This window comes from Equus quagga, chromosome 11 (assembly GCF_021613505.1).
Source record: "Equus quagga isolate Etosha38 chromosome 11, UCLA_HA_Equagga_1.0, whole genome shotgun sequence".
Classification (NCBI taxonomy): domain Eukaryota; kingdom Metazoa; phylum Chordata; class Mammalia; order Perissodactyla; family Equidae; genus Equus; species Equus quagga.
In genome coordinates, this window is record NC_060277.1 from 39,182,866 (window position 1) to 39,198,079 (window position 15,214).

Here is a 15,214-nt window from a genome sequence, read left to right on the forward strand (position 1 = left end):
CAATTTTGTTAAATGCTAAATGCTAGGGAATAAATGATGTATGATATTCATATTTGCAGAGTGAAGAGATTTAGGAGGAAAGAACTTCTACAGATGCTTATAAGTAGCAGTGTTGTCACTAGACTCATTCTAATGATGACATTTCAGTACATAAGAACCAAAAAGAGCCGTTTCATTTCTTCACACTTGTATTTTACTTCGAACTTCAGTCATGCTGCCAATGGGAAGAGAATGAAGCAGAAAGAGAAATCAAACCATAATAATTTTATTTTATGCTGAAAATTATAAAGTAGTCTTTAAAGTTATTTTGCTGTCAATGTAATTAATTTAAAATACCAAGTGGAAATTCTAAAGGTACTCAGGACCCATTATTCAGAATTCATGGTCCACCAAAGCATTTAAAAGACTGTTTTTGGCAGCATAAAATGAGGAAAATATAGCTTAAGAGAGAACAACTCTGAGAGGAGGTGTAGGTAATGTTTCCTAATGGGAAAATACATTATCATAAGAAGAAACACTTCCCGTAAAACATTCCAGAGGGGAGTGATTGGAATTCTGTCCCCTTCCATTGTGTTTACATAATGTACAAACAGCCAGTCAAATAAGTTCTGATTTTTAATCGCATGGAATAAAACATTCAGACACCCATTGACAGTATCAGTCACTTTTCAACTTGCTTTGCGTTAGAAGGAGAAAGCTTTAAGTCAGTCTTTGGTCAGCTCTTTATACAATTTCAGTTAAAAATGTCAAAGGTTGGTTTAGTTTATAGATTTTACATAGGATACATACCCATTTTCAGTTAGAAACTGTTCATTTTCTTGATTACTTTGGACTTTAATTGTATGCAGGGTTGTCCTCCTGGAAAGGCAAATTGGTGCAATTGCCCACAGACCTTCAGGATCTATGAGGAGAGGAAAAAAAAGGCAGCTAGCAGCTGGTGGCTAAAATATAATTAGTGTCAATATGTAAAATACAATTAGCATCAGCATGCAACCTGCTCCCTAGGCCCGCCTCAGCTGTCTGTGGTCTTCTGTGATACCACCTCCCTCGAATCATCTACCTGCCGACCAACTGCTGCTCTTGGTGTCTGTGGTTACTGACTATTGGTTCAAATATTCACCATAGCAAAGTTTCCAAATTAAATCTGCATGAGATATTGAGCTTAGAGAACAAATGACTTCAGGATGTCTTCTGGGTCCTGCACCTCCATACACAAGGCCTACTTATAACTGAACCTGGCTACAATGACTTGTTAGGATTTGCCTTAATTTCTCACAATAAATCATTGTCGTTTAAAACTACAAGAACTGTTGCTACCATATTCTCGTGTTGTCAAAATCAGACAGCAAAAACCTGGAAATATCTATATTTATAAAAGAATAGTAGAATAATATTTGAAAAGGAGATCATGTAAAAAGTTGTTAAATTTTGATTTGTAGAATGAAAAGTAAGAAGCCTGTTTGACATCATTAAGATGAAAGAAGATGGGGCTGGCCCAGTGGCATAATGGTTAAGTTTGTGCGCTCCACTTTGGCGGCCCAGGGTTCACATGTTCATATCCCCAGTGAGACCTACACACCACTCATCAAGCCATGCTGTGCCAGTGTCCCACATACAACATAGAGGAAGACGGGCACAGATGTCAGTTCAGGGACAATCTTCCTCACCAAAAAACTTTCACTCCAAGAAAAGTAATAAAGGCATTTATCAACTTAGTAGTGAATGTGCTTTAAACATTTATTTGTGAGTCATTTGTTTGGAACATAGAGGGTGTTTTCTTAGACACATTGGGTTTAACATGAGTTTAAGTTTACAAGGGAGCCAAGAAAAGTCTTTGAAATCTGCAACATACTTGGGGATAGGACACAAGCCCATAAACAGGGCTTTTTCTAAGGTTTAGGATCTTTCAACTTCTTATGTTGTAAAACGCTCACGTATGTTGTAGTTCATATCGAAACTCTTTTTCCCTCCCTCCCTTCCCTCCTTCCATTTTTTTTGGGGATAACTTTTCAAATTGAATAATTTTTTCCGTTAATTTACATTATAATTTCCCAAATGATTTCTTTTCATTTTTATTGACCCTCAGTTAAATACTACCTTTATACACATGAGCTTAAAATTTCTTAACTCATCATCAAATAATTTATTTCAAACACTATTAATCCCCTGGAGGACTTCTCATTTGAAGGAATTTCAGTGACTCACTTTACAAGGGGAAAAGCCTTATGAAATGCAAAGATAAGTCTTTGGCTTACCTATTCATTTCTCCCAAACTGTGGCTATTTAAACATTAGCACCTGGTAAGTTTTGAGAAATACATACATAAACAATGCCCAGTGTGATGCCAATCACATAGGAACATTAAGTATGTCTGTGATGGGCGCTTGGATCTCACTGCCATTTTTATACAAAGTCAGTGCCTCTTCTGCCAGGGGCTGTGTTATGGGCAGTTAGTTCCAGAAGAGGGTCATTCAGGTTGAACTAGAACTCTTGTGAGGTTGTGCAGTCACAAGACGGGGTCTATACAGGCCTTAACTACTTGTAGAGGTCAAGGTTTATGTGTGTGATGGGGAAGGAGCTGGTGTTAAGACGGCGGCCAATAAGAGCTCAGCAAACCAGGCATCTGATTATGAATGAAGCAGAGTTTTGTCAATGTTGTAACCTGAAAGCCTTAGTCACTGGATGCTGCATCATTTTAAAAAAAGCTTAATTGCCATAATCATCAACTGAGGCAAATAGCTTTGTTTAAAAGCAGCCAGTATCCTTTGGGGAAGATGATGTCCTTCATACTTCCTTCTTGACATCTCATTGGAAAGTCGACTCTCTTGTCTACTTCAATTGTGTTATCTAGTAGTTAGTGCTAATGTGTGATATTTTTAAAAAGGTAAAATCATAACTCATAAAAATTCAAAATGAACATACGACTTTATTTTCAAAGACTTTATTTAACTAATTAATTAAAAAGAGAACCAGAAGGTGTTACAGCAGGTTCAAAGGAAAGTCCAAGTTCCAGACACATATGAGAACTGAAATTTATGAGTAGATGAAAACCACATCAGCACCCACAGGACAACAGCCACTTGCATTCCACCAGCCGCAATGCATTCTGTGTTTCTATAGACAAGAGTCACTTGCATTATTATCAGACTTCTATGAAAATATAAAATGGTAAAATAGTTCAAAGACAGTGAACGGTGGAGTGAACCCTAAAGGGTCCCCCAGCCAGTAGACCTAATAATCATTTTTTGACCATTTCAGAGTCTTTCACAAATTTTCTTGACAGAGGCATAAGTCTCTTTTGACTATTAATCCTGAATTCAGAGTTGGTGTGTGACAGAGGTGCTCAGGGGTGATTATATTTCTCTAGGAGGAAGATGTATACCATCCTAGCCTGAAGCACATCTTCTATCAATATAGTGGCTGAGAGCCTGAGCTCGGAAGCTGATGCTGGCACTAACACTTGTTAGCTGGGTGATCTCTGGCAAGTTAGTGTACTTCATGGTTCCATGCCTGGAAAATTGCTATCACAATAAACACAATTGTGTAAGTTTCCTATGAGGGATTTTGGCATTATTTTGGATTAATTAAATATTTTTACAAATCCATTTTATTTCCTTGTTGGCTTCTCTTATGTCTTTTTTGTAAAAAAATGCTTGCTTTAGGATTTATGTTATATATTTATCTTATCACAGTCTACCTTCAAGAAATATATATATATGTAAAGAGAAAGAGAGAGAGAGAGAGAGGGAGAGAGAGACAACCCCACATATAACATAAGAACCTCACAGTAGTATACTTCCTTTTAATCCCCTCATAACCTTGTGATACTGTTTTCATACAATTTACTAATACATATTCTATAAACCCCTTACTACATTATTATTTCTATTTAAACAATTATATTTTAAATATATTTAAATAATAAGAAAAAAATCTTACATAAATTTCCACATAGCCTCAGTTCCCGGTGATCTTCGTTCCTTTGTGTAGATCCATATTTCCATCTGGTATGCTTTTTCTTCTGCTTGAAGGGCTACTTTTTATATTTTTTTAGCACAGGTCTGCTTATGACGAACTCTTCCAACTTTTGTAGATTTGAAAAAAATCTTCATTTCACCTTTCTTTTTGAAAGATATTTTTGCAGAGTAGAGAATTCTGAATTCACAGTATTTTTTTCAGCACTTTAAGAGTTTGCTCCACCGTCTTCTCCCTTTCATTGTTTCCAAAGAGAAATCTCATGTCATCTGTATGTTTGTTCTTCTGTGCAAATCATGCTTTTTTAGCTCTGGCTGCCTGAAGCATTTTCTCTTTATCCCTGGTTTTGAGCAATTTGACTACAATATTCCTTGGCGTAGTTTTCTTTGTTTCTGGTGCTTGGGGTTCATTGTGCTTCTTGTATTTCTGGTTTTACATTTTTCATCAAATTTAAAAAATTTGAGATCATTATCTTTTTAAACATTCTTTTCTATCCCACCTACCCTCCTCTCTTTAGGGAACTCTTATAGATGTGTATTTGGCTGCTTAAAGTTTTCCTCAAATCACTAATGCTTTGTTCATTAAAAACCATATTTTTTCTGTATCTTTATTTCAAGTTCACTAATCTTTTTTTCTAAAATATCTAATCTGGTGATACAACCCAGTGTATTTTTTTTCATTCAGACGTTGTACTTTACATCTCTAAAAGTTTAATTTGCATCTTATTTTATATCTTTCATGTCTCTTTTTGAAAATATGAAATACATGCATACATTTAATACATATTAAAACATTTATGATAACTCTTTTAATGTCCTTGTCTGCTAATTTTAACATTTATGTCAGTTCTGGGTTTGTATCAAGTGATTGACTTATTCCCTCATTATAGATTATATTTGCCTGCTTCTTCGCATGTCTGCCTTTTTTTGACTGGAAGCCAGACATTGTGAATTCTGCCTTGCTGGGTGAGGATATTTTTATTTTCCTATGATTATTCATGAGCTATGTTTTATGTCACAGTTAACTTACTTGGAAACCATTTGATTCTTTCATATCTCACTTTTGAGATTTGTTACATGAACCAGAGCAGTGTTGAGGCTAGTGTTTGCCCTCTACTGAAACAAGACCCCTCTTAGGACTCTACTCAATGCCCTGTGAATTAAGAGAATTTTTCAGTCTGGCTGGTGGGCCAGGCACTATTCTCGACTCTGTATACACTAGGTACTGTTCCCTCTAAGCCTTTTGGGTGGTTCTTTTTCCAGCTTCAGATAGTTTCCTCACATTCATGGGGTAATCAGTACTTGACGAATGCTTGTGGGTTACATAAACAGATCTTCGGTCTTCTCTCGCTCTGAAGTTCTCTCCTCCATGCTCTGTCCTCTATACTCCACCCAGTTCAGGCTCCTCAGATTCTCAGCTGCACCTCCTTAACTCAGTCTGTAGGGCTCTGACTAGCTTCTGCTCATCTATGCTAAAGCCTAACCACTCTCTCAAGGAAATCGGCTGCCCTAGTCCTGGGGCTCACCTCTTCTATTTTCAATGGATCACTGTCCATTGTCACCTGATGGCCATTGGTTTAAAACCATTGTTTCATACATTCCTTTCCAACATTTGGTTGTTTGACAGGAGAGGGTCAATCTGATCCCCTTTACTTCATCTTTGCTTAAAACAGAAGTTTATATTTTAACTCTTCATACTTAAAGACATTAAAAAATTGTTTGACAAATAATCTCTCTAAGCATGCTTAGAATCTTATGTTGACTCCTTAAAAATATATCCTGACTGAATAGAACGTTTTGTAGCAGTCAGCACAGAAAGCTTCTGAAAGAGTGCCAGCAAACGGTAGACAGGAATTCCAAGTGAGGCCTACATGCAAACAAGACAGAAGGACAGAAGATATTTTGAACTAAGCATATGTACTAGCAAGGGTGCTGATTCTTGATACTGAGTTACAAAGCCACAAATACCTGCAGAAGAGGGTATATAGTTAAGTAAATACATATTTCCTTCTATCTGTACTTGCTAGTCATTTTGAATAAGAGGAACCCTTTGAAGTTTGTCCTCAAAAACTAGTGCAGTCTCCACATGACAGTAGTTGTATTCTTTGTATTTGTTGATTTAGAAATTATGAAAAGACAAAAGATGACTCTGAATTAGGTAACTTTAAATTTATTCCTTTTTATTAAACAATAGCATCTATATATATATATGAAAAAGATGAGCTATGCATTTATTTATCTAAATGTTTATTTATCTGCAGATAATTCTTGACATGTGAATTGAGAACTCCTTAAGAATTCAAGTCCCACAAAGGCCAGAAGCCTGGAAAAGAGAATTCAGGAAAACAACTTTAACTTACTATATGTAAAATATATATACATATATGATAGCTATTTAGAAAAACCGACATAGTTATCCATAGTGTTTAGATTCTTCTCACCTAATTTTTTCTGATTCTTTATGGAAACAAACAAACAATAACATTTTGGATTTCTTAACCTGAAACATGAATTGGAGTATATCCAGTCTCTCACAGTCAGCTCCCTCTGCCCAGTTATAGTCTGGTATGGTTACTCAAATTATACCGGGGGTAAGACGGAGAACGATTTCTGGTCTCAAACAAGGTTTAGTTAACCAGTGGTATATAAGCTTGAAACAAACTTATAACTTATGTATCCAACTTATATAACATACTTGAGTTTTTTTGACATCTGCAACATGAAATAAAGAATTCTGAAAATAGTAGTAGTGGATTCTTTCTTCAAAGTCTACGTTTATTCTGTTTAAATCTCTTATTTTCTTCCAACGAGGCCTTAGAAAGATTCTCAGGCCTTTAATGGAAATCATCAAAATAATTAAAGTGAGCACATACAAAGATTAAAGTCGGAGCCAGTGGAGAAACAGGAGAAACATTTCGCCAAAAACAACAGAGAAGAAAGTCAAAGACGTAAGATCTGCTCACAGGGTACTTCCCAAAGGTTACACATCAGCTCCAGGCAATAGCAACAGAGAATCACCCTTATATCTTGTAGAAGGTTAGGGCCAATAACAAATTAAGCAATAAAAACACAGGGAACACTTGCAGCTCTCCAGACTTCTCTAAATCAAACAATAACAACAACAAAAACGTAGCTTGCGTTAATGTCTGTGGAATCAAACAGCTTTTCCTCTCTCTGCTCTGCCTGTCTTTTCAGCTTTCCAGTTAGCTGACCTTTTTCTGTTGTTACTCTCTGAGATATTTAACACGAAGGTGTGTACTTACAGACTTATTTGTTGAAATGATGCTGACACATTGTTAAACTACATTTCATGATTCTATTTTTAGAATATTTCTTTGTTTTTTTTAATACGTCAGCAATTTTTCATTATTGGTTGTTTTCTAGGGCTTGCAGAAATCTGACAAGAATGTGGCCTATTAATTCTTTTTGCCTGAGGCTGTCTCAAAATCTGTGATCATTTTTAGGTTTCTTTATTCTTTCAATGTATTTTATTTAGCTCCTATTGGATGAGTAATAAACAATTGCTCCCTTTGAAAAATTTACATCTTAGTGGGGTGATAAAATAGGCATTATAAATGGTAGACTGGAATCTTGATAAGTGCCAAGAGAGGCATTAAGTTAGGGGGGATTTCCTGTAAAAATAGAAAATAAGAGAGACAAAACAAAGAAAACTGCGTCATATAAAATTTAGTCACCATCAAGTTTTACCACTCTGTACCTCTATTACTTAAGTCAATTTTTCTTAAATCTCTGAGATTTAGTGCTTTTAATCAATAAAATGAGGAAAAGCTGTGTTCTACAGTACTGCTTTAAGGATTAAGTGAGTTTATTTAAAGATCCAATTATTTACTAGGTACAAAATGATGTTAGTTACTTTTGTATTAACTAAGGGGTTCAGAGGCTTCACACACACACAAAAATTTGGGCTTTGCCTCATAAAGGGGAGGAGTTGGTCATGTTAAAAAATAATATGGAGTAGGATAATCTAGAAAGAGGTATGCATGAATACAATCATAGATGTAGGAAACTGCAGGGCAGGTACTGCCTACACGAAACTCAAATTATTTCGAGGAGTCATATACATAGGAAAGTCCTTAGAGAAAAATCTAGAATAGAAAGCTGAGGCAACGTGAAGAAAATTCTTAAATGCCAGTTAATGAATATGGATGGTATTTCTTGGCAAATCAGAACTACGGAATGTTTTAAGCCAGCTTCCTTGCATAAGTAACCACAGAGAAAACACTTAAAGGGCTAGAGAGTCAAACTGGCCTCCAGCTATGATACCTGTCGTACACAAAATGCCCAAGTCACCAGTTTATTTTTCCATATTATATATACTTAGAAAAAAGGAATTATATTTTTTGGTTGTATAGTTACATAGAACTCCCCTATATATATTGACAAATATATATACTCAAATATGTCTTTGGCCTGGGTCCTCTCCTTTTCAGTTTACACAGCAATACCCAGATTAGTGCCTAGCATAATGTGAATATTTAATAAAATTTGGTGCACAGGGGCCGGCCCGGTGGTGCAGCGGTTAAGTGTGCATGTTCTGCTTCGGCGGCCTGGGGTTCACCTGTTCAGATCCCGGGTGCAGATGTGGCACTGCTTGGCAAGCCATGCTGTGGTAGGCATCCCACATATAAAGTAGAGGAAGATGGGCATGGATGTTAGCTCAGGGCCGGTCTTCCTCAGCAAAAAGAGGAGGATTGGCAGTAGTTAGCTCAGGGCTAATCTTCCACAAAAATAAATAAATAATTAAATTAAAAAATTAAAAAAAGATTTTTATTAAAAAATTTGGTGCACAAAAAAATTACATTCATTTAAAAACATTTTCTAATATTATCCAATTCCAAGTTCACTTTTCTGTTAAAAAATAAATATTACTTTTACACAGAACCTAGCTTTCTGCATGTAAATTCAATATGATTGTTGACTTTAAACAAATAGACAAGCCGTTATTTCTCCAGCAAACATGGGTGTATTCAGGATTAGCAAAGAATTTCAGTTTGGGGTCTGCAATGATGGTGAGCCATGTACAAGTGCCCGACAAGCAAGGGAAGAAAAACTCTTTATAGAAGGGAAGAGGAAGTTGGGAAGATTATTGTCAACAAAGAGTCCACTGGATTAACTGACAGTTCCATGTGTAGTGGCGCTTCATTGGCTGAATGTCACAGTCTCTTATTGGCTGAACTTCCTGCCAGTCAAGAAAAAGAAGCCTTTCTTCTTCCTGTTCATCTCTGCTATCCAAGTAGTCCTGAGAGGTCCCCCTTTTGGCCCTTGACTCCAATTTAATGAGGTTTCTGTTAATTTCTACATGATTTACTTGGTTTCTCTTTGACAAGATTTTTGCTAAAATTCCTTTAATATTTTTAATCTAATTATGCATTGTAGGGGGAAAACACATGAAAATTTCTACATACCTCACCTTTGCACAGTATGAAATCAAATCACTATACCAGTGTGTTGCAATACTATGACACTATAAAAATGTATGAAAGCTGAAGATAAGGAAAGACAAAATGGAAAGTAATATGGCTTAGAGGCTTCTAAGTCATTTTACATACATAAATCCACTAACATTTCCCAACATTCCTATTATTTTAGATATTAATAACCCCATTTCACAGAACAAAACACTTGGGCTTAGACAGCCCAAGATATTAAAAGCAGAAATAGTGGATATGCAATTCCAACCAGATCTGACTGATGCTACACCGTATATTAGTTTTTGATTACCCATGCTGCCTCATAAAATTTTACCCAATGTTAATATCATATATGGATACAGGACAACGTACAGAAATTAAATTATTTACCTGAAATATCTAAGAAGGTGGTTTCACAAATGTGACAGTCATGATAACTAAAACAAACTTTTGGCCAGCAGAACCACTTAAGTGGAAATCCAAAATATACTAATATTGATAATTAAGCTCTTCTGTATTTTGATAATTCATGTCAAGTGATGGAGTTGGAGCCAAAATGATCCTTCAGGATATTATGTCGTTCACTCATAATGAGCATTTGTTACCTTACAGCGTTTTACCTGCAAGTTTTCTTTGTTAATCACAGCTAGAAACATGTACATTCATTGAGATACACAAGTCATACCTCCTAAGAAATTAAATCCATAAATGTTAATTATCTCACAAGGGTTTTCACCATACCATGAATACAGAACATCATTCTTATGCTTGTGTTGTAAAATATTCTATGATGCTTGGGAAAAACAAACAGATATTGCTTTTCACTTTATCTTATGGAATGTTTGAGATCATTTGTTTTATGGATGAATTGAAACAATATCATGCTGCAGTTTCTTAAAAACAAACTTAATATGTACTTTGGGAAATAAAAACCAACGAAATATTTTTCTGCTGACATTTAATTTCACCAAAGCTAAACCAGAGGAGAATAATAGAGTTGTCAAGTGACATCGCAATGCAAAAGAAAACTGATGCATGGTGGATTTTTTTTTCCAAAATAGCATTCCTGATGACACCATAGCTTAGAGAACACATCCAATTGCCTAACACAGAAGCAGTACATGTTGTGTGTTCAGGAATGGTCCAACTCCTTCATATTTGGGCAATATGATCAATAACAGAAAGGGTCTAGATGAGAAGATGTTATAAACACGTTTCCTAAGTCAGTGGTCAGGTACTGGAGTGAAGCCAGAATCCTGAGTAAACACAGAGAGAGAGAGAGATACCCACAACTCAAAGAAATCTGAGACAGCTGTGTTTATGTACAGGAACGAGGCAACATGAGCAGAAACGCTGAAACAAAAAAGATTATAATACCTGTAAAAACCAATATAGGGAGAGAAAAACTTTTTGTAGCAATATATATTAATGTGACTTGTCATGGAACCACCAGGCCAAGTCTGGCATCTCTAAACTACAGGTCAGAAGCTAAAACATTCTAAAGCATTAAAGGCTGCAACAGAGAATGAAGTTATTAACATGTTCTTATTCCTAAAACCAGTTAAACACATGAGCATCACTACTGCATGTGAATTAGCAGAAATGCACACTAAGACATGGCATAGTATTGGAAAACAAAACCTCGTCTCATGATAGATAATTCTACATTGGCTTGTAGACATTGACATGTCACTTCTGTAATTCAGCTACAACAGCAGCAACTACAAGAAATAGATATGGGTGTAGACATTTAGCTATATAGTGAGATTTTATCACCATTACAATATTACATTCAAAATAATTGGAGTCAAACCAGCCTTAGAATTCTGACAGTAATTACTTTCCAAGAAACAATGGAACAAACCTGCATAAAATCATCAACTGTTACTCCCAGTCATTTCTCATGGGTATCCAAACTCAAGAGAGAGAGCTTCTCAGATTTATCGTCTCAGAAAGTTCCTTAGCACAGGATTTTATCTGAAGGCTTCAGCTTCTTGAGAAGTGCCTTTTTAAAGAGGAAATTTACAATCTATTTGTTTTCACTAATTACTATAAGGTCTTTTAGATACTTAGATAAGTAAATAAAATCCCTAACTACTAATGAAAAATGAATTGCTGCTTAGAGGCCATATAAATTCTTGCTATGAAAAGGAAATCAAGTAATTTAAAAAATTTTCAGACTTGTAGATTACGTACATTAATGAAGACAGAGTAAGGATGGAGGGAGGTAGATTAAAAAAACAGAATTCCTGGGGCCAGCCCAGTGGCATAGTGATTACGTTCATGCACTCCACTTTGGTGACCTGGGATTCATGAATTTGGATCCTGGGCACAGACCTACATACCACTCATCCAACCGTGCTGTGGCAGTGTCCCATATACAAAAAAAATAGAGGAAGATTGGCACAGATGTTAGCTCAGGACAATCTTCCTGAAGGAAAAAGTGAAAGATTGGCAACAGACGTTAGCTCAGGGCCCATCTTCCTCACCAAAAAAAAAAAAAAAAAAAAAAAAAAAAATCCTGGTATGACAAGACCTCAAAAATGGTTTTTATTATATAAACAAAAATAGCTAAGTATAGAACATTGAAGGGGGAATACAGTAGATTTCAGATTGCAAAACTGGCCACAATACTTTGTAGGATCTCCCATCAATAGGTAGAGTCTGTTTCCTCACCCCTTGAGTATGAGCTGGCCTTGTGGCTTGCTTGACTGATAGAGTGTCAGAAGTGATGCTGTGTAAGTTCTGAGCTTAGATGTCAGAAAGCCCTGCAGCTTCTGCCTTTACTTGGAATCCTGCTGCCATGTGAGGAAGTCCAGGCTACTCTGTGCCTACTACAGGCCAGGAAAATGTGCTGAGGTGAGAAGTGTTTTCTGGAGTTCTTATCCTTTTTCAACAGAAAATTACTCAGATATTAGAAGGCATAGGGGCAGCAAAGTGATTAGAGACTTCAGAATTGGCTGCAGAAGGATGAAATCAACAAGGAAGTCAGCTCAGTACATGGCACGCTGCCCTGAATTTATTAATAATAGGAAAGTTCTTCTTAGCCAATACAATTCACGTCACCTACTTCCAGAACAGCAAGAGGCTTGTCAATCTAACTAATTTGAAGAGGTATTCAAGAATTATGCATTTTAAAACAAATTTACAATGAAACAAAGGACAAAAATACAAAATAAAAGAACCCTAAACAAAAATCTCAGAAAAAAAACAAATTAAGCAGTATAATTAAAAAATGCATAAAATATGATAATTAAGACGTTTGAAAGATGCTCTCAGTGAGGCAGCTTTAGATATTTAGGGACTAATCATCAAAGATGCATCAAAATGGTAGATTGAGAGTGTAGACAAGACCATCAAATGCTAATTGCATGCATCACTGGATTCTTGCACTACAGAAAATACACAAAAGATCTGTGTCTACACTTTCGTAACAAATCTTATTTACAAAATGGCACAACTTTAAAAAGTAGAAAACAGAGGAAAAGAAGATACTAGATATTTCTTTTCATCACACCGTCAAAAATAATGACTCAAAATTTCAGTGTCTTGTCTTTCAGTAGTTTTCTCTATATATTACATGGAACATAATCTCCAAGCTTTTATTTTTTAAATTTTTGTTTTATTTAACACAGCCCAGAATATGCTCAGTACTTGAAGTCTAAATCTAGTGTGCATAGTTTCTGAGCAAAAATATTCTCAAGTGGTTGATGGGGGTATAAATTGTTACTATCTTTAGAGAGGGAAATTTGGCAATATATATCAAAAATTTTAAATTTTTACTGGTTGATATGAGAAATAACAGCTTAAAAAAATTACTAAATTATGAATTCCCGAATGCTGTTTTCTTTCTTTCCTGCTTTCAAACCAAGTGATCCTTTTTATGATCTCTGTCATTCTCACAGAACTTTGTCAATGCCATCAACATTAACCAACAGATACTACTAAATTAGTTTCCCATCTCTTCTCCTGTGATGGGTCATTATATCTGTGTGAGTGTGTGTGAATTCCAGAAATTCTGGAAATTTATCTTAAGAAAACTATGACAAATATATGCAAAAATTGAGCTACAAGGATTCCATTATTTTAATGATAAATTTTTAAAAGCATATATATCCAACTAGGAAATATTGCTAATACACTCTAGTCCAATGGACTATCATTAAATCATCAAAATAATGTTGTGGAAAACAGTAATGATATTTCCACATTGTGATTTATTAAGTGAAACGGTTAAAGAACAGGTTATCTAGTATTACGGCCTTATTTTTAAAGGGTGTTTTTTCATTTAACGTAATATGTGCTATATATTGTTCTAAGCACTTTACAAATATTATCTCATTCTATCTTAACTCTTCTTAACACCATGTAATGTAGATACTATTGTTTTTCCTATTGTACCAATAAACACCCTGAAGAATAGGCAGGCTAAATAATTTCTCTGAGGTCACACAACTACTAAACAGCAGACATTCAAGCCCAGCCACTTTACTCGAGTTACTACTTTTAATACACTACTAGATTATGCTGCTGCATACCCATCTGTGTGTGTGTGTGTGCATGTGCGTGTGCCTATCCACACACATGTAGATTCTTTATATGTTTGTGTAAAAGCACACTTGATATAAGTGCATACCTATTTATAACCATTTTTAAGTATGTTTGTAACATTTTTGGGCATTGTATTGTAGTCTAAATCAAACTGTATGACTAAACTTCATCGTCCTGAATACTATTGGAATTTGCTAAATAAAATTTAAACAGTGAAAATTTAAACAGCTATCACAGTGATTACGTAAGGCAATAACTTATAATGCAAGTAGGTTCTGCTGCCCTCCCAATGCTTTATACTATCTTATATAATATTGATGAATGGAAGGAATCGTCCATTATTACCTAGTAGCTATAGGTGAAAGCATGAAGAGGAAGAGGATGGAATAACATTTGCGTGCATAATAGGTTGTATGCACTCTACCCAGTTTTTTGCATGTTGTCTCAATTAAAGCTCCGTATAAACTGTTTGAGGTAGAGGTAGGTATTATCCTTAATTTACAGTGAAAGAAACTGAAGCTCAGAGAGATTCATTTCCCTGGGTCACACAACTAGTCAATAGCTAGACAAGCTCTTCCTGTCTCCAGATTTCATGTTCAGTTTTAACTTTGTGTGTTTTTCACTTCAAGCTTATCATTCTCTTCATTTTCATTGAAAGTTGAGATGAGATCCAGAAATTTCCAAAGTACCTCACTGAAAATAAATTGTGTTCCACTAGAAAATACTGCCTTTTTCAACTCTAAAGGAAAGAGTGTCTGATATTTTAAACACCACATGTGTGTTCCCCCTCCTCTCAGTGTTATAACCGGGATAAATTTATTCTGTGGGAAAATGCTGTATTTAATAGGCATGTCTAAGATGCCTTGTGTGATTGCTCCAATATGTTTAATTGAATCAAAGAAAGCATTACTGTGAACTACTCTTGTTAAGGCAACTCATTTTAGAACAAAAACTGTTGCTATTCTCCTCTTCTATTCTCAATCAGAAGGAAACTCCCTAAAAGCAGCAACTAAGAAAGAAGGAAGTAAAGTGTGCAACAGACTAGGCATACATGTTTTGGTAACGAATTTCTCAAAATTACTAAATATCACATGTTTCTTTCTACAAAATTTTAGAAGTCATCTATATTGTGTCTATTTATCAATGATTTCTTTACTAACTTATTTGACCAAAAACAATTGTCTAGAACTCAGTGTAAAATCTAAGTACAGTCTTTGAGTCTAAGTACCTCTTAATCTACATACAGTGACATATTTG